Genomic DNA, 22,298 nt, shown 5'->3' with positions numbered 1-22,298 from the left:
TATGCTTTTCTGTTCTCTAATTGTTTCAACAGTGTAGTTTTATATAGTACACTATATTCCAAGACTTTTGATGTCTTGGGTGTGTCCTACAATGTCTTGTTATTGCCTCTATCTGGACCAGATACTATTGTTGTTTTGAAAAGTGTGTGGTCAAACTCCTCAGTTCTCAGTGCACACATGAAGAGCTGATTGGCTCCCACATCAAACACCAATGCCTTTCTCCCTCTGGCTTCTCTACTGTTCTTGCCTAAAGGACTTCTTGATATTTTTGTGAGCTTGCTTACCCCTTGTTCTCAGCAGGATACTAGGGATCAACTGATGAGAGACCAGAGTGTCAGGCACAACCTCCAGGCTTTCCATATCCCATTGGTACAAGTCTGATATGTGCTGCTAAAAGAGTACCCAGGAAGATTAAACTCATCCTGGTAATTTTTTTTTCACTAGCACAACATTTATTGGCTGTTTCTCTTCACTGTTTTCATTCTGTATTCTCACTTGTACTTCTTGGTATCACTTCCCAAATAAATCACCTGCCCTCTAGTATTTGACTGAGGCTGTACTTTCCAGGGAATCCAAACTAAGACGAAACCTATTCCAGCTTTTGTATCTCTGACTCATTTTCCTTCAGAATTCAGCTTGAATATTAGACTAAATAATAATCCCTCAAAAAAGTCCATGTCCTAATTCCTGGAATCTGTGAATGTTGCCTTACCTGGCAAGAGGACTTTCCACACTCAACTAACTTCAGGTTCTTGAGATAAGATTATCCTAGCATATCCAGGTGGGTCCAGTGTAATCACAAGATTGTTGTGATTCAGAGAGAGAATAAGAGAGAATGGAAGCAGAAGTCACAGAGGAGAAAAGATGGTACACTGCTTGTTCTTAAGATGGAAGAAGGACCGCAAAACAGGGAAGGCAGGCAATGTCGAGAAGCTGGAAAAGGGCAAGGGAGCAGATTCATTCATAGATCCTCCAAAAAGAATGCACCTTTGCAGATCTACTTTTAGACTTCTGATCTCCAGAACTATAACATAAATTTGTGCTTAAGCCACTGAATTTGTGGTTATGTTTTACAGCAGCAGTAGGAAACTAATACAAATATCACTTCTTCATATACCTTCCATAGTCATCTTATCTATGGGAAATTTCACCCAAGCAAACATATGGAAAATGACTATTCTGTATTATCACATCGTAAGTGCTCCACATTTAGTCACAAACAAGGATACTATGCACTCTTTTAAAATGTATTGTCTTTATAGCATTATAGATACAGTGTGTATATGTGTGCGTGTGGGCACACTCAATTGTGTCTGACTATTTGTGGCCTTATGGACTGTGGCTCACCAGACTCCTCTGTCCATGGAATTATCCTGGCAAGAATACTAGAGTGGGTTGCCATTTCCCCCTTCAGGGGATCTCCATACGCAGGGATTGAACCTGCATCTCTTGCATTGCAGGCGAGATTCTTTATCACTGAGCCACGGGGGAAGCCCATTCTAGTACAGTATTATTTCAATAGTAATGTATACAGTCAGCAAAAACAAGACTGGGAGCCGACTTTGGCTCAGATCATGAACTCCTTATTGCCAAATTCTGACTGAAATCGAAGAAAGTAGGGAAAACCGCTAGACCATTTAGGTATGACCTAAAACAAATCCCTTATGATTATACAGTGAAAGTGAGAAATAGATTTAAGGGCCTAGATCTGATAGATAGAGTGCCTGACGAACTATGGAATGAGGTTCATGACATTGTACAGGAGACAGGGATCAAGACCATCCCCATGGAAAAGAAATGCAAAAAAGCAAAATGGCTGCCTGGGGAGGCCTTACAAATAGCTGTGAAAAGAAGAGAAGTGAAAAGCAAAGGAGAAAAGGAAAGATATAAGCATCTGAATGCAGAATTCCAAAGAATAGCAAGAAGAGATAAGAAAGCCTTCTTCACCAATCAATGCAAAGAAATAGAGGAAAAGAACAGAATGGGAATCTGTTGATTCTCATTCTTGAGAGAATGAGATCTCTTCAAGAAAATTACAGATACCAAGGGAACATTTCATTCAAATGTGGTCTTGATAAAGGACAGAAAAGGTATGGACCTAACAGAAGCAGAAGATATTAAGAAGAGGTGGCAAGAATACACAGAAGAACTGTACAAAAAAGATCTTCATGACCAAGATAATCATGATGGTGTGATCACTCATCTAGAGCCAGACATCCTGGAATGTAAAGTCAAGTGGGCCTTAGAAAGCATCACTACGAACAAAGCTAGTGGAGGTGATGGAATTCCAGTTGAGCTATTTCAAATCCTGAAAGATGATGCTGTGAAAGTGCTGCACTCAATATGCCAGCAAATTTGGAAAACTCAACAATGGCCACAGGACTGGAAAAGGTCAATTTTCATTCCAATCCCAAAGAAAGGCAATGCCAAAGAATGCTCAAACTACCGCACAATTGCACTCATCTCACATGCTAGTAAAGTAATGCTCAAAATTCTCCAAGCCAGACTTCAACAATATGTGAACCATGAACTTCCTGATGTTCAAGCTGATTTTGAAAAGGCAGAGGAACAAGAGATCGAATTGCCAGCATCCACTGGGTCATGGAAAAAGCAAGAGAGTTCCAGAAAAAAACATCTATTTCTACTTTATTGACTATGCCAAAGCCTTTGACTGTGTGGATCACAATAAACTGTGGACAATTCTGAAAGAGATGGGAATACCAGACCACCTGACCTGCTTCTTGAGAAATCTGTATGCAGGTCAGGAAGCAACAGTTAGAACTGGACATGGAACAACAGACTGGTTTCAAATAGGAAAAGCAGTATGTCAAGGCTGTATATTGTCACCCTGCTTATTTAACTTCTATGCAGAGTACATCATGAGAAATGCTGGACTGGAAGAAACACAAGCTGGGATCAAGATTGCTGGGAGAAATATCAATAACCTCAGATATGCAGATGACACCACCCTTATGGCAGAAAGTGAAGAAAAACTAAAGAGCCCCTTGATAAAAGTGAAAGAGGATAGTAAAAAGTTGGCTTAAAGCTTAACATTCAGAAAATGAAGATCATGGCATCTGGTCCCATCACTTCCTGGGAAATAGATGGGGAAACAGTGGAAACAGTGTCAGATTTTATTTTATTGGGCTCCAAAATCATTGCAGATGGTGACTGCAACCATGAAATCAAAAGACGCTTACTCCTTAGAAGAAATGTTATGACCAACCTAGATAGGATATTCAAAAGCAGAGACATTACTTTGCAGACTAAGGTCCGTCTAGTCAAGGCTATGGTTTTTCCTGTGGTCATGTATGGATGTGAGAGTTGGACTGTGAAGAAGGCTGAGCACCGAAGAATTGATGCTTTTGAACTGTGGTGTTGGAGAAGACTCTTGAGAGTCCCTTGGACTGCAAGGAGATCCAACCAGTCCATTCGGAAGGAGATCAGCCCTGGGATTTCTTTGGAAGGAATGATGCTAAAGCTGAAACTCCAGTACTTTGGCCACCTCATGCGAAGAGTTGACTGATTGGAAAAGACTCTGATGCTGGGAGGGATTGGGGGCAGGAGGAGAAGGGGACGACAGAGGATGAGATGGCTGGATGGCATCACTGACTCAATGGATGTGAGTCTGAGTGAACTCCAGGAGTTGGTGATGGACAGAGAGGCCTGGTGTGCTGCAATTCATGGGGTCGCAGAGTCAGACACGACTGAGCGACTGAACTGAACTGAACTGAACAATGTAATAGTAGTAATAATATTGAGTGACAACATATGTTCAATGTAAAAAGAGTATGTTTCCATTCCTTGCCTCTGAGTTATTGTGGAAAAGTCTTTTCCAAGATGGTTCCTACTATGATAACTGAACTTTTTCTTGGGCATTGTTTCCTCAGTCTATTAACCACATTTTTTATTCCACTGATTCCTCACTCCATGGGGCTGACATATGCTTTAGAGTTCAGAGATATGTGACTTACCAGGCTAACAGTTATTTTGCACTTGAGTTATTTAACTAAGCTGTTTAAGCTTCACTAGTAACAATATTAACTGAATATCTTCCCACTCAAATGTCTTTATTAGGCATGTCTCTAATCTCTTGACAAATAAAACACTTACTGGATATGTCTTCTTGTCCCTCAATGTACATAAAACATCCTTGATCTCCTGAGTCAAAACAAAACAAAACCAATAGACAAAGGGCAGAAAAATCTCAACCTGAAATACCCAGGTTGCTAGGTGAGATAACCAATTGCAGCTTGTTCATTATCAGCATGCTTTCTACTATGCATGATGCTATCTATGATGTTTTCCTAGCAGCAGAGGCTCCTTGCTAGCAATATGAACTTATTAAATGCATGTTCATAAGCTGTTTTATGGATCTGTATTTTAACTTCAAGTGTTTTAATTCTTTTGATGTACTTGTACATACTTTCCTACCTTCATAATTGATCTTGGATATTATGCTCTTAGTTATATTTTATAATAGTCTTCAGTATTATAGCTGACTATATATCACATTTGTGCATGCTCAGTTGCTCAGCTGTGTTAAACTTTTTGCTACCCCATGGACTGTAGCCCTCCACTCTCCTCTGTCCATCAGATTTCCAAGCAAGAATACTGGAGTGGATTGCCATTTCCTTCTCCAGGGGACCTTCCCAACCCAGGGATGTAAACTACATCTTCTGCATCTCCTTCATTGGCAGGCAGATTCTTTACCACTAATACAGCTGGAAGCAAGCTCATATACCACATTCAGTTCAGTTCAGTTCAGTTCAGTTGCTCAGTAGTGTCTGACTCTTTGCAACCTGATGAGCTGCAACACACCAGGCCTCCTTGTCCATCACCAAATACCGGAGTCTACCCAAACCCATGTCCACTGAGTCGGTGATGTCATCCAACCATCTCATCCTCTGTCATATCCGTCTTCTACCACATTCAGTTGATTGCAAACTGTAATGATTAGTAGAAACTCCAGATAATTTATTTAAATAGGATCTCTGAAGGCAAAGAAGATTCTTAGGGCTAGATGTAAACTGGAAAAAAATGTACTTACAGTCCATTAGATTGTCTGATCTCAAGATTAATCATTAGTCAAGTGGGTCAGGGTTGATGCTTTGCAGATTATCAATAAACGAAGGCATTAATTCACTCCAGAAATTTTTGTTGAGTAGCTGCTGCTGCTGCTAAGTTGCTTCAGTCATGTTCGACTCTTTGAGACCCCATAGACAGCAGCCCACCAGGCTCACCCATCCCTGGGATTCTCCAGGCAAGAACACTGGAGTGGGTTACCATTTCCTTCTCCAATGCATGAAAGTGAAAAGTGAAAGTGAAGTTGCTCAGTCGTGTCTGACTCTTAGCAGCCCCATGGACTGCAGCCTACCACCAGGCTCCTCTGTCCATGGCATTTTCCAGGCAAGAGTACTGAAGTGGGATGCCATTGCTTTCTCTGTATTGAATAGCTAGGGATTGAATATACTGTGTTACTATCTATACTATAGCAAATAAAACATGTGTGGTACTGCACTCATGAAGCAAGGTAGGGAAGAAGTATAGATAATAAAAATTAAGCAAACAAACAAAAACCCTTAATTGTGGTGAGTTCTCTAAATGAAAATGACAGTGGAATATAACAGAAAACAGGAGGGGATCCTCTTTTTGTGTAGTTCAAACAGTGAGAATCTCTGAGAAATGTGATGTATAAATTGAGAGTGATAAGAAATGAAAAGATCAAGCCTTCTGGAGAAAGAAGAGGCCTCACAAAAAGAAGGCACACCATATGTAATTTTCTTTACTTAGGAAAATGTGTGTTCACGAAATAACAGTAACCTAGGACAAAGTGTAGGGAGACTGGTGGGGGATGGGGGACAGTAGGATTAGATAAATTTGAAAGTTTGTGAGAACTGTAACATTTTGTTTGAGGTTGTCAGAATCTGAATTCTCTTAGCATGTTGGAGGTCTTTGAGTAGAAGTGACAGCTGGGTGACTCGCAAACTGGACCCAGGGAATCTAAGGCTCCTTACCCTTTCACCCATCCTTGGAATATACACTCTGCCTACCAGTCCCTCAGTGGGAGGCATTTTTAAAGACACAGTGTTGAGATAGCTATGTGTTATTGAGACCATCTGGATGGTATATGTGACTAAATCCTGTTAAGATCTCCACATAAACTTTTAAGATTCTGGCAGGTGGGTAGCGATCTACTTGTGTTTTGGCCACCCAAGATAAGCCTTATAAGTAAGTTCCCCTGCTTAATAAATCTGAAGTGATCTGCCTCTTTCTTCAGTCTCCTCTTGCCCTGCATAGATACAGGGGGAAGTTTGTGAAGCAATAGTACCATTGCAGTGTTATGTAATTTTTTAACAGAGGATGAAGCAACCTAATTTATTTTTTTTTAGAAATCAACCTAACTACTATGGAAAACTAGATTGTAGCAAAGTATTCTCACGTTAGTGCTAAAAAGCAGCACTGATGTTGCTACTGTCATTCTTGTAGTTGAATTTTACAAAATTTAAACCTGTAACTAGTTTTCATGGAATCATTAAGTTTTTTCCCCAATTTGAATGATAATAATGCCACCTAAATATTTTGATTTGTCTTTAACTGACTTTTTTCATAAACTATTACTTAACCTCAAATAGTAAAAGCATGTAAAACATCATTTCCAAATTAGAGTTTCCCATCTTAGGAATGTTGTGTGGTTACTTTCAATATAGATATTCTCAGTATAGATTACTTTTTTTTCTCTTTAATATTTTTCCTTTTATAAAATCTATTTTTTGGCCTCAGTCTTAAATCGATGACTTATTTATGGGTAATATGTTTCTTAACAGATAAAGGGATCAGATTTTGGATATTTCTGTGTCTCCTCTCCCCTCATCACATAAATTTGACCCTAAAAACTATCATATATAAATGTAATTCTTCTTTAATTAAAATACTAACACTATCCACATCTAATTTGAGGACCTTAGAGAGCTAGATTTAAGTGGAGAGGTAGGGCTCTAGATAAATAGATGTCTCCAATATAGTGATTAGAGCTGATTAAGATAATGAACATCATCTTGTTTAATATAAAAAATAATCACAGCCAGTTAGCAATTCATACTCAACACAAGGAGTGATGTAAACATGAACTGTTTCCTCTGACACTGCAGTAGCAATAATTACAATACCTCCACTAGCAGCAGCATTAATATGAAAAGCAGCAAAACCATCAGGAGAAGGAAAAGGATGACATAGAAAGAAAGAGGTAGATAGGCATGAATGGGAATAATAGCAACAGAAAGATTGTTAATAATTATTTAATTCAAGTAAAATGTGAGAACAAGTGTAATTTGAGCCAAAAGTCATAGCTGATTGGTCTTAATTAGCTTGGATACTACATGGGTAAGTTCTTTAATTCCTTTTATTGGCTTCACTTTGGTTTTGTTAATCTGGATAATTCAAAATATGTATTGCTAAGAAGGCTTGTACTAGCCACTTGTAAATTCAGTGAGAATTATTCTCAGTGACAGCTTCAGTGGTTTTATTTGGGTCGGAGGCAGTGAAGTTTAAAAAAGTGATTAATTCATTAAAATTATATCATGAGAAATACAGTAACAAGCTAAATATATTTCTCACCTATAAAATTAATTAATCAGAGCTAGATTTGTCTTGTAAACACATAAAATATACTTGGTTTAAAGAATAAAGGTAGATGATATTTTTGTTTGCCTCATAATCTTTTTAGTGAATGACTTATTAATGGAGGACTATGAACACAGTTGCAACAAAATTTTGTTCTGTTTACGGAAAGTGATGTGGAGATTTGTGTAAATGATTTTCATTCCATTGAATATTCTTTTTGTTGTTGTTGTTAGAAACGTTAGTTAAGTATGGATATAAAATAAACTTTCTTTGTATTTGCTGGGTAAATGTTATATAAAGATGCAGTGTTAATTATTTAAAGAAGTAAGCAGATGGTATCCCTGTTTTACAGAGTTTTTCCAAGAAATTATGCACTATTGCTCCAAGTATTAATTCCAGGTTTGAAAGCTAAACAAGCATCAATATAGCAAGCATGTAGTTTCTTTAATATTTATTAGGGTCTATCAAAATATAATTATATGTTTAGTTTTCTTTTAGTTGTTTGGCATTAATTTGAGAGTGCTACACTTGCAATTTTCATATTGATTTTCATTGCCAAAAGAAAAGGATATTTTTATGGTTGCTTCATTCTCTTGGATTTGTTGCTAAAAATCACAGCCCTTTAATTATATCTTTGTGTTAATAGGTTTAGGACTAGTTTCTTTCTACCTCAATAAATCAGAACTACCAAATCTGTTCAGTTTACTCAAACTGCAGTCAATGCTGATTTCCTTTTGGTTCAGCAGTTTCATTTACTTGTGTATTGGAAGTTCAATTATTTGCAATTACAGTTTCAATGTATTAAGATAAATGTGATATAACATCTAAATTGTAAATTGCAAAAGTTCAATTTTTATTATTTTGTGTATTGGAAGCTATTTAGAAATAATCTTAGAGATTAAGTATAAATGTTATTAATTCTAATATTTGTATATTTTCCTGGACATTATGTATTCAAGTATACACATAAATATATTCACTGTCAACATACACATTTTAAATGATAAAATAACAAAATTGCCTATTAAAACTGGAGCGATCCCAACCATTCAAGCACTTCTGTAGCATGAGTACTGTAACAGTTGTTATTCTATGCTCCATTTTCAACGAATAATTTCTTAATATTTTAGATTTTTAGCTGCATTAAAGTTGAGAGTAATAACCAATTTTATTTAATACTGATACATTTTCCACAATTGCATAAGATTGGCTCACATCTCAGCTGTGATCTAAAGTAAACTTCATTTTCATATGAAAAACCAGTATTTCTGATCACATTTACTATATCAAAAAATGCATATGTGTAAGTAAGAAATTTAAAATCTCAGGTTTTCTGAAAAAAGGTTAAAATGTTATTCAGTAAAAGTAACACAAACTTTATAGTGCTATGTAATAAATATTTTAAAGATTGCACATATATTTTACTACTATAATTTATATTACTGATGAGAAGTAACAGGGCCTTAATATTGTCAATAATTTTATATTTAAAAATGAGGCATAGTTTCTTGCACATGGAGTAAAAAATATGTACTCACCTTACCTTTAAAATCAATAAAATCTTTTTTTAAAATATGTGTTTAACATTCTAATGAAATTATTAAGAGCTCCTAAAATGATTTAAGAGAGTCTTACCATAGAAAGAAAAGTAACTTTTAAAAATTATTTTCTTTTACAAGTTGCCTTTTTTCTCATATTTCTAAAGAAAAAAATTAAACCTCTTGAGATTTTTGGTTTTAAAAAACATAAAATTTATGGTTCTGTTAAGAAACCAGATCTTTGTAATAGCAATTATAGGCAATTCTGAAAGTAATACTTGGAAAGATTTTTAATATGCCCTATATTGTCTTTTAATATTTTTCACTTTTATTTTAAAATCTTCAAGCTTGTTATGCTTCTAACACTCACAAATTTGACCAAGTTTTTATATTCACAGAATTATTCACCATTTTAACTTCTGAGATTTCTGTTACTCCTACTAAAAATAAATAAATACATGACTTCAAGGACGTAAATGTAAATTAAAATCTCTATGACAATTTTTTTGGAAAAGAAAAAAGAAAAAGCTCACTACATCCCACATTGAACTGAAATTTGACCAAGTTTTTATATTCACAGAATTATTCACCATTTTAACTTCTGAGATTTCTGTTACTCCTACTAAAAATAAATAAATACATGACTTCAAGGACGTAAATGTAAATTAAAATCTCTATGACAATTTTTTTGGAAAAGAAAAAAGAAAAAGCTCACTACATCCCACATTGAACTGAAAGCCAGATAACTCAAAAAGTAAATTTCTACTAACTTTTTTTAAAGAGAATTGTAATATTTCATCCCTTTACTGGCAAACTGAAAGTTCACTGATTAACAGTAATGAATGCACTTGACTTAAAGCTCTAGCTGGGCCTCTGTTTAAATGCACATTAATGTGAAAAATATTTGGTATACCCTATCAAATGTTACAAAAAATTTGCTCAGATTTGTGCTTTTCTTCAAGAGTTTTTCACACAATCTTAATTCAGAGAGCTTAAAATATACTGGAAAATATAAATGTAACATGAAATTTGCAGTTGTTAGTTTTGAGATGTAATATTTATAGATAATATATTTAATTTATTAGTCTTAATGTTTTCTGAATAGAAAAATAATTTTCTTTTTTTGTTGTAAAAACATTTTTTTAAATCCGTAGGCATTTTATAAATATGCAGCTTAAACTTATTTTATTTTGAAGAAAATACCCATTAATAATTATCTAAGAGATTATGATTACACTTGAAAGATCCAGCAAGAGAGCTGGATGTAAAGTAAAGCATAAATGAAGAATGCCCATGGTTAATTAAATTGCATTTCTTGAGCAAAACAGAAAGTATGCAATCAGATTTGAGGTTCCTACCCTATCTCCCTGCTAAGCACTTAAGACTTTGAAAAAAATAAAGGAATAAAGTTAGGTTTAACATTATTATAGGTCGGAGCCACATCTCTAGGAGATAATACCATATTAGTTTTCTGGAATGACAATGAGGATATTCACCTTAAGAGTTTCCCTTTGATGCACTATTTAAAATCGTAAGTGAGGAATGTGTTAGGAATGAAATAGAACCACAGGTGGTGTTTTGGTTCCCAAGCCCCTAATGCTTCAAATAAAAGGAGTGAATTAACAGATGAAATACAAAATCTGTATGAAGTCTGGAAGAAACTGTTCAAATATTTAACTTCTCTGTTTAGATCTTATTAACAACAACAAAACACTTCATCACAAAAAGCAAGCAGAGTTCAGATAATTACCAGTTAGTGGATCATTATCATTTGTGTGCTATTATTTTAAATCTTGAGTTTTGGTTCATAAGATTATTATTATTATTTTGAGAATTTACCAGTGAATAAATTTGTCAAAATGCTTTTAATCACATTTGGTCTGGACATTTTTTTTTTTTTTTTAATCCATCACTAAAGGAAAGCTCAACTCTGAGAAGAGTATTTTTGTTTCTCTTTTCCTCACTTGTACATAAGTTCTTGTTACAAAAGACTACTATTCCATTTCCTAAGATTTGCTGATATCTTTTTTCTCCCCTTAAATATTACCCTGTTTTTGAATGGGACATTGTCTACCTATACATGAGAAATTATAGAAAAGTGGTTTGAGAGGTTAGAAGAGAGATCATCATGTTCAGTGGACACTGAAAAAGTTCACCTAAAAGAGTCAAAACTTCTATTTGAACTTGAATATTTAATACAAATATAGCATTTGAGTTTGAGTATTCTTTTTTATATTAGATAAACAATTTAGCTGTAACTAATACTATGGCACATAATTAAAATAAATGATTTAATGCTAACATTTGGAGTAAGATTCATAGTTTCATTTTTTATTTAGTGGTAAGACTATTAGAGTATGAATATTTATAAATTGTTATTTTGAAGTATACTAGTTTGAGAACTGAGTATTCTATTAAGCATTTCTACTCATTCAAATTTCTCACATGCTGCTTCTGTTTACTAAATGTTATCCTAACCTTGCAAATTCTAATGAATTTTTAATTGTGAAGTGGTAAAATGGCTTTCTGCTAACACTCAAAAGCCATCCATCATTAAATATATTTTACAAACCAGTTCCCTTCATCTCCTGATCACCTGAAGCTTACCTACTCCTTTGACAACTTACCATTTAACTTGCTTGAAATAAAACAAGAAATACATTATTTTGCTTTAGAATTTCTTAGTACTTTAACTTAAATTGCAATTTCTCATTTACATACAGTAACAGCTTAATTGGATTGTTATCTTAGTTTCTCCCTGGAAATCCTCTCTGCATAAGAAACTACATTTTGTACTCACTGGTGTTGATCCTGTTTATTTGGAAACATATATCTATTTATTATTCATTGAAAAAGTGAATTTTGCATATTCTCATCTTTTAAGCTGAATCTTTGCAAATCATTTAAATATGTTTAAGATTCTGTCACTTTCCCAATTAAAAAAGTGCTGTTAGCTCTACCTAAAAGATATCCTAAGATTAGTTATGAATATAATTTTCCCACTTCTACATTTGAATAGTCTGCTTTATAAATTAGCATAGCACTAAGCACATAGCCATGAAATCTGCTTTGGCAATCAGAGAATATATGCAATGGATAAGATCAAAGTGTTTTTATTAATATGGTGTTTTGAATTTTGTGATTTTCAGATTTTAACTTAGAACATCATTATAAGAAAGGAAAAAAACTGATTATGAAAAGGTAAAAAGTGAGAGAAATATTAAAATGAGAATAGTTTCAGACATTGGAAGAAGCACAAGTAAAGATTCCTAAATTCAATAAATTGCTCTGCATCTTGGAGTTAGATGATTCAACATTTTAATGTAAATTTCAGTTTAACAAATAACTATTCCTTAGAAATAATTTCAGTTAAAAGTAACAACTTTTTGTGTATTTTTAACCCTAAAATGCATCAAATTTTAATTTATAATCAACATGGACAACAGAATTTTTCCTATTTTATATGGATATGTATTAATCATCTACTTTAGTGGTGCGGGAGCCACAAACGGGTCATGGTGGAGAGGTCTCAGAGAATGTGGTCCACTGGAGAAGGGAATGGCAAAGCACTTCAGTATTCTTGCCTTAGATAGCACACTGAAAGGTGCACTCCCCAGTTTGGTAGGTGCCCATTATGCTACTAGAGATCAATACAGAAATAACTCCAGAAAAAAATAATTCCAGAAAGAAAGAATGAGCCAAAGCAAAAACAACACCCAGTTGTGATGTGACTGGTGATAGAGGAAAAGTCCAATGCTGTAAAGCACAATATTGCATAGGAACCTGGAATGTTAGGTCCATGAATCAAGGTAAATTAGAACTGGTCAAATAGAAGATGGCAAAGTGAACATTGACATTCTAGGAATTAGCAAGCTAAAATGGACTAGAATGAGTGAATTTAACTCAGATGACCATTATATGTACTATTGTGGGAAGGGATCCCTTAGAAGAAATGAAGTAGCCATCATATTCAGCAAAAGAGTCCAAAATGCAGTATTTGACTCAAGCTCAAAGTGACAGAATGATCTCTATTCATTTCCAAGGCAAATCATTCAATATCATGGTAATCCAAGTCTATGCCCTGACCAGTAATGCTGAAGAAGCTGAAGTTGAGTGATTCTATGAAGACCTACAAGACCTTTTAGAACTAACCCCCAAAGATGTCCTTTTCATTATAGGGGACTGGAATGCAGAAGTAGGAAGTCAAGAAATACCTGGAGTAAGAGGTAAATTTGGCCTTGGACTATGGAATGAAACAGGGCAAGGGTAATAGAATTCTGCCAAGAGAACACACCGGGCATAGCAAACACCCTCTTCCAACAACAGAGGAGAAGGCTCTACACATGGACATCAACAGATGTCAACATCAAAATCAGATTGATTATATTTTTTGAAGCCAAAGATGGAGAAGCTGTATACAGTCAGCAAAAACAAAACCGGGAGCTGACTGTGGCTCAGATCATGAACTCCTTATTGCAAAATTCAGACTAAAATTGAAAAAGTGGGGAAAACCACTAGGCCATTCAGATATGACCTGAATAAAATCCCTTATAATTATACAGTGAAAGTGAAAAATAGATTTAAGGGCCTAGATCTGATAGATAGAGTACCTGATGAACTATAGTTGGTAGTTTAGGACATTGTACAGGAGATGGGGATCAAGACCATCCCCAAGAAAAAGAAATGCAAAAAAAGAAAAATGGCTGTCTATGGAGGCCTTACAATTAGCTGTGAAAAGAAAAGAAATGAAAAGCAAAGGAGAAAAGGAAAGATATAAGCATCTGAATGCAGTGTTCCGAAGAATAACAAGGAGAGATAAGAAAGCCTTCCTCAGCGATTAATGCAAAAAAAAAAAAAAGAGGAAAACAATAGAATAGAAAAGACTAGAGATTTCTTCAAGAAAATTAGAGACACTAAGGGAATATTTCATTCAAAAATGGGCTCGATAAAGGACAGAAATGGTATGGACCTAACAGAAGCAGAAGATATTAAGAAGAGATAGCAAGAATACACAGAAGAACTGTACAAAAAAATCTTCATGACCAAGATAATCACGATGGTGTGATCACTCACCTAGAGCCAGACATCCTGGAATGTAAAGTCAAGTGGGCCTTAGAAAGCATCACTACGAACAAAGCTAGTGGAGGTGATGGCATTCCAGTTGAGCTATTTCAAATCCTAAAAGATGATGCTTTGAAAGTCCTGCACTCAATATGTCAGCAAATGTGGAAAACTGAACAGTGGCCACAGGACTGGAAAAGGTCAGTTTTCATTCCAATCCCAAAGAAAGGCAATGCCAAAGAATGCTCAAACTACTGCATAATTGCACTCATCTCACACGCAGGCTTCGGCAATACGTGAACTGTAAACTTCCAGATCTTCATGCTGGTTTTAGAAAAGGAAGAGGAACCAGAGATCGAATTGCCAACATCTGCTGCATCATGGAAAAAGCAAGAGAGTTCCAGAAAAAACATCTATTCCTGCTTTAGTGACTATGCCAAAGCCTTTGACTGTGTGGATCACAATAAACTGTGGAACATTCTGAGAGAGATGGGAATACCAGACCACCTGACCTGCCTCTTGAGAAATGTGTATGCAGATCAGGAACCAACAGTTAGAACTGGACATGGAACAACAGACTGGTTACAAATAGGAAAAGGAGTATGTCAAGGCTGTATATTGTCAACCTGCTTATTTAACTTATGCAGAGTACATCATGAGAAATGCTGGACTGGAAGAAACACAAGCTGGAATCAAGATTGCTGGGGGAAATATCAATAACCTCAGATATGCGGATGACATCACCCTTATGGCAGAAAGTGAAGAGGAACCAAAAAGCCTCTTGATGAAAGTGAAAGAGGAGAGTGAAAAAGTTGGCTTAAAGCCCAGAAACATTCAGAAAATGAAGATCATGGCATCTGGTCCCATCCCTTCATGGGAAATAGATGGGAAAATAGTGGAAACAGTGGCTGACTATATTTTTTGGGGCTCCAAAATCATTGCAGTTGGTGACTGCAGCCATGAAATTAAAGGACACTTACTCCTTGGCAGGAAAGTTATGACCAACCTTGATAGCATATTGAAAAGCAGAGACATTACTTTGCCAACAAAGGTCCGTCTAGTCAAGGCTATGGTTTTTCCTGTGGTCATGTATGGATGTGAGAGTTGGACTGTGAAGAAAGCTGAGCACTGAAGAATTGATGCTTTTGAACTGTGGTGTTGGAGAAGACTCTTGAGAGTCCCTTGGACTGCAAGGAGATCCAACCAGTCCATTCTGAAGGAGATCAGCCCTGGGATTTCTTTGGAAGGAATGATGCTAAAGCTGAAACTGCAGTACATTGGCCACCTCATGGAAAGAGTGACTCATTGGAAGACTCTGATGTTGGAAGGGATTGGGGGCAGGAGGAAAAGGGGACGACAGAGGATGAGCTGGCTGGATGGCATCACTGACTCGATGGACATGAGTCTGAGTGAACTCCGGGAGTTGGTGATGGACAGGGAGGCCTGGAGTGCTGCAATTCATGAGGTCGCAATGAGTCGGACACAACTGATCGACTGAACTGAACTGAACTGAACTTAGTGCTTACTCCATGCCATTCAAGTTTTAAATGCTTAGATCGTTAATATTTTAAAGTCATTCTGTTATCATTAGGTATTACAATAAACAAAATACATCTTTCAATGATATCTATTTTAAAAATTTGAGATCACTTACTTGACAGTTTTGTGTGGCATAATTTCATTTTTCCTTTTTTAATTGTTTCAGTCATTGAACTGTTGGTTTGATATGTGCCTTAGTTATTTATTGTGATTAATAATTTAAATGTCTTTGTTACAATTTTAGGTTAATAAGCAGTTGAAATGTTATGTGCTCTCTTGAAATTTTTTTATCCAGTGAGCCATAGCATGTATGAATCTCTATCTATATCTGGTCTACTGTTTAAAATAAAATTCATCTTATTGTAATAAAAGGGCTTCCCTGGTGGCTCAGAATCTTCCTGCAATGCAGGAGACCCGTGGTTATCCCTGGATTGGGAAGACTCCCTGGAGAAGGGAATGGCTACCCACTCCAGTATTCTTGCCAGGAGAATTCCACAGACAGAGGAGTATGATGGGCTGCAGTCCATGGGGTTGCAAAGAGTCGAACATGACTGAGCAACTAACACTTTCATTTATTTTATTATATATCTTGTAACAATATAAAGATTAAATCAAAGGACACTAAATCTACATAATACCATACTGATACATTATCTTGCACCTTAAAATTTTTTTAGGAACCTCTGAAACGATGACATATAAGGGGTATCAGTTTGAGCTTAGTTCATTTTTTCAAATTCAGTTAAAATTAACTGCATAAAAATAACATCTGTACAATAGATATATAAGAATATTTCTGCAGCCTCTCTCTTTTTTTAAAACAATATTTCAGATCTCTACTCATTTTTTAACTGTAAAATGTGATTCCTGACAAGACACAATGTCCATGCCCATCTGTGTGTGTCACTACAAATGACTATTCATTTTTGTTTTTTAGGTTCTTATATTTTCCTTTTTTCAGTTTAAAACACACACACACACACACACTTATGTTAATTTACCTACTTTAAAATTATTTACAGATATTTTGTAGTTACATCTAACAAGGGGAATTTTTTAGTGAAATATAAAATGCTTTCATATTAACTGACGTTTCTGAGTGATTTCTCAACTGACATTGAGGTGACAGTGTCAAAGAAAATGTGGCTTGTTGGAAATAATAGTGGCCTGGCAAGTCATTCTAACATCACAATAAAAAAGATATTTGAGATTTATTGAGCTATTAAAATTTTCTGAGTCTAGTTTATCACCTATAAAGTGGGCATAATTGTCACTACACCTGTCATATAAGATTGTTACAAAGATGATAAAGATGAATACAGAAACATTTTTCTACATAATCAAGTAATGAAGAAAATATAAGGAAAGGTACAGATGTAAGAAATCCCCACTGTACTGAGACTCAGTTAACTGACTAAAATATTAAGTTTATCATTAATATATTAACAGTTAATAATTATTATCTTAAAATAATACTGTTAATCTTTTATCTAAACTTTTTGTCACAAAATATTTAATTACACTAATTTATTTTTTTAATATTGTAAATTTAAAGTAATCAGTATCATAGGGGTTCCCTGGTGGCTTAGCAGTGAAGAATTGCCTAGAATGCAGAAGAAATGAGTTCAGTCCTTGAGTCAGGAAGATCCCCTGGAGAAGGAAATAGCAACCCACTCCAATATTCTTGCCTGGGAAATTCCATAGACAGAGGAGGCTGGCAGGCTACAGACGAAGCACCTGCAAATGAGTCAGATACAACTTAGTGACTAAACAGCATCAATATCATATTAATTTAATACATCAATATTCAGTTCAGTTCAGTTCAGTCACTCAGTCGTGTCCGACACTTTGCAACCCCATGAATCGCAGCACGCCAGGCCTCCCTGTCCATCACCAACTCCCGGAGTTCACTCAAACTAACATCCATTGAGTTGATGATGCCATCCAGCCATCTCATTTTCTGTCATCCCTTTTCCTTCCTGCCCCCAATACCTCCCAGCATCAGGGTCTTTTCCAATATTAATAGATAGCAATAATATTACTTAAATATTTCATTAAGCTAGTTGAGAATAAAATATGAGGTATATTACTATTCATATAAATGCAAATCAGTAAAAGTGGTAATATATTAATTGTCCATCTAAACAAAACAATTTAACTTTTAAGACAAATACAGCAATTCATTAGGAGAGGAAGAGAAGGACACTTCATTAGGAGGAGAAGGGGGCCATGGCAGATGACATGATTGGATGGCATCACTGACTTGATGGACATGAATTTGAGCAAGCTCTGGGAGTTGGTGATGGAGAGGGAAGCGTGGCATGCTGCAGTTCACTGGGTTGCAAAAAGTTGGACACGACTCAATGACTGAACAGTACTGAACATTTCATTATTGAACAGATGGCTAAGATAAATTGAAGGATCATAGAAAAATAGAATGGATAAATTTATTTTACAGATATTTAAAAATCTGAATTTCAGACAGTGTCATCTGTGCAAACACTAATTTGTAATAAAATAAAATATTCTTTAAATATTTCTTTGAAATTTTAGTAGTAGTGGTTTTAGCTTTCCATGTTGTTATTTTAAAGTTTTCAATTTTGTTTCTATTGATGTTTTTTTTTTCTTTTTAGACACAATTTGATAGTTTAAATTATATGTTCATATACCCTAACCTTATAATTAAATCAAAGGGTATCAATTCTAAGGAGTTATAGCTGTCAATTCACAGAGACACATAAACTCCCTTGATGCTGAACATGTACTCAGTAGTTTGCTCTTCCTCAGTAATACCAAATATGAGGAGAAGATCAAGGAAAAGTGACTGAAGTGACTTAGCACAGGAGACTTCAGTTCCCCAAACTTTAATATGTACACAAGATTAACCTCACTTATCTTAACCAAGACTCTTGGGAAGTGGTTCATGGAGTGAGGTAATTTAGTGGGGATTAATGAGCTAGGAGGGCTTCCCAGGTGGCTCGTTGATAAAGAATCTGCCTGCCAATGCAGGAGAAATAGGACACGAGGGTTTTATCTCTTGTGGTTTTTATCCCTGGGTCAGGGAAAACCCCTGGAGTTGTTGTTGCTTAGTCAGTAAGTCGTGTCCAACTCTGCGACCCCATGGACTGCAGCACACCAGGCTTCCCTGTCCTTCACTGTCTCCCAGAGTTTGCTCAAATTCATGTCCAATGAATCAGTGATGCTATCTAACCATTTCCTCCTCTGTCGTCCCTTCCCCTCCTACCTGCAATCTTCCCCAGCATCAGGGTCTTTTCCAATGAGTAGGCTGTTCACATCAGATGGTCAGAAGACTGGAGCTTCAGCTTCAGCATCCGTCCTTCCAATGAATATTCAGGTTTGAGTTCCTTTAGGATTGACTTGTTTGATCATGCTGTCCAAGGGACTCTCAAGGATCTTTTCCAGAGTCACAATTCAAAAGGATCAATTCTTCGGGCATGCAGCCTTCTTTATGGTCCAACTCTCTCATCAGTACCTGAGTAGGAAATGGCAGCCTACACCAGTATTCTTGCCCTGGGAAATTCCATGGATAGAGGAGCCCAGTGGGCTCCAGGCTACAAGGTCGGGAAGAGTCGGACGTGACTAAAGGACTGAGTATGAACACATTCAATGAGCCAGGAAGAGGGAAATCTTATAGACCAAGAAAAATAAAAGAGGAGGGGTCATCTGTAATCTAACAAAACAAAATATATGAAAACAAAAGAAATATTTTCTCATAGTATTTTTCCTACATATATATTTTTTCTAAAACAGATTCTTTATATTACCCTGATTTCCACACCCATATATGATTAAATACTTCTGTGCCCCTATACATTTTTGTAAATCATGCTTTTAAATGATGGTAGTTGCAAAGGTTATTTAATTAAGCAGTTTAGTATAATGTACTTAGCTTATTTCAAAGTATTTGCTATCACAAGAAATACTGTAAGGAACTACTTTTCATTCTTATTTCAGTTCAGTTCAGTTCAGTTCAATCACTCAGTCATGTCCAACTCTTTGCGACTCCATGTATTGCAGCACACCAGGCCTCCCTGTCCATCACTAACTCCCGGAGTTCACTCAAAGTCATGTCCATCGAGTCAGTGATGCAATCCAGCCATCTCATCCTCTGTCGTCGCCTTCTCTTCCTGCCCCCAACCCCTCCCAGCATAAGAGTCTTCCAATGAGACAACTCTTCCCGTGAGGTGGCCAAAGTACTGGAGTTTCAGCTTTAGCATCATTCTCTCCGAAGAACACCAGGGACTGATCTCTTTTAGAATGGACTCATTGGATCTCCTTGGAATCCAAGGGACTCTCAAGAGTCTTCTCCAACACCACAGTTCAAAAGCACCAGTTCTTTGGCACTCACCTTTCATCACAGTCCAACTCTCACATCCATACATGGCCACTGGAAAAACAAAAGCCTTGACTAGATGGACCTTTGTTGGCAGAGTATTGTCTCTGCTTTTGAATATGCTATCAAGGTTGGTCATAACTTTCCTGCCAAGGAATAAGCATCTTTCAGTTTCATGGCTGCTATCACCATCTGCAGTGATTTTGGAGCCCCCCAAAATAAAGTCAGCCACTGTTTCCACTATTTCCCCATCTATTTCCCATGAAGTGATGGGACAAGATGCCATGATCTTAGTTTTCCGAATGTTGAGCTTTTTCACTCTCCTCTTTCACTTTCATCAAGAGGCTTTTTAGTTCCTCTTCACTTTCTGCCATAAGGGTGGTGTCATCTGCATATCTGAAGTTATTGATATTTCTCCCAGCAATCTTGATTCCAGCTTGTGTTTCTTCCAGCCCAGCATTTCTCATGATGTACTCTGCATATAAGTTAAATAAGCAGGTTGACAATATACAGTCTTGACATACTGCTTTTCTTATTTGGAACTAGTCTGTTGTTCCATGTTTAGTTCCAACTGTTGCCTCCTGACCTGCATATAGATTTCTCAAAAGGCAGGCCAGGTGGTCTGGTATTCCCATCTCTTTCAGAATTTTCCACAGTTTATTGTAATTCACACAGTCAAAGTCTTTGGCATAGTCAATAAAGCAGAAATAGATGTTCATCTGGAACTCTCTTGCTTTTTCATGATTCATGAGTTATCTAGCCTAAAATTTTTATTCATCACCTTGCATAACTTGTTACTAGATTTTCATCAGAGTACTACATAATTCGTCTCATTATACTATCATCAGTTCAGTTCAGTCACTCAGTCATGTCTGACTCTTTGTGACCCCATGAACCACAGGACTCCAGGCCTCCCTGTCCATCACAAACTCCTGGAGTCCACCCAAACCCATGTCCATTGTGTTGGTTGATACCATTCAACCATCTCATCCTCTGTCGTCCCCCTGTCTTCCTGACCTCAATCTTTCCCAGCATAAGGGTCCTTTCAAATCAGTCAGCTCTCTGCATCAGGTAGCCAAAGTATTGGAGTCTCAGCTTCAACATCAGTCCTTCCAATGAACATCCAGGACTGATCTCCTTTAGGATGGACTGGTTGGATCTCCTTGCAGTCCAAGGGACTCTCAAAATTCTTCTCAAACACCACAGTTCAAAATCGTCAATTCTTCAGTGCTCAGCTTTCTTTATAGATCAACTCTCACATCCATACATGACTACTGGAAAAACAGTAGCCTTTACTACATGGACCTTTGTTGGCAAAGTAATGTCTCTGCTTTTCAATATGCAGTATAGGTTGGCCATTACTTTCCTTCCAAGGAGTAAGTGTTTTTTAATTTCATGGCTCCAATCACCATCTGAGGTGATTTTGGAGCCCATAAAAATAAAGTCAGCCACTGTTTCCACTGTTTCCCCATCTATTTGCCATGAAATGATGGGACCAGATGCCATGATCTTAGTTTTCTGAATGTAGACACTATCATCATGGAACATTATTTGACAAAGAGTGGAGTGATTATTCATAATGTGCATATGCTTTACTCACAAGAAAATCCTCTGAATATTAGGTTGGTGTAAATGTAATTGCAGTTTATCCATTGTTGAAATTTGTTGTTTGATATGGAATACGTTCTCAGTAAATGTGCTTGTGTTATGCATCATTTAATGCACATATCTCACTTTTAGTTTTTTTTGCTAATGACATTACTCACTGTTTATTGTATATTAATAGCTCTTTTAAACTATGAAAATTATATTAAACAAAAAGCAAATTTGAGTAATTTTCTTGAGTTCAAAATGTGTCATAAAGCAGTAGAAACAACTTGCAACACCAGTAATGATTTTTTTAACCATTTATCATTTATTTATTATTATTATTATTTTTTTTACTTTAAATATTGTATTGGTTTTGCCAACAATGCTTTTCACCCCAAACAAACATGCAGTTCAAGAAGTTTTGAGAAAGAGGCAACAACTTCTTGAGGAGCACAGTGGCCGGGCATCAGAAGGTGACAATGACCAACTGAGAGCAGTCATCAAATCTGATCCTCTTACATCTATGTGAGAAGTTGCTGAGGAACTCAACGCCAACCGTTCTATGGTTGTTTGGCATTTGAAGCAAACTGGAA

Source organism: Ovis canadensis, chromosome 1 (assembly GCF_042477335.2).
Source record: "Ovis canadensis isolate MfBH-ARS-UI-01 breed Bighorn chromosome 1, ARS-UI_OviCan_v2, whole genome shotgun sequence".
NCBI lineage: Eukaryota > Metazoa > Chordata > Mammalia > Artiodactyla > Bovidae > Ovis > Ovis canadensis.
Note: the sequence above shows the minus strand (reverse complement) of the source record.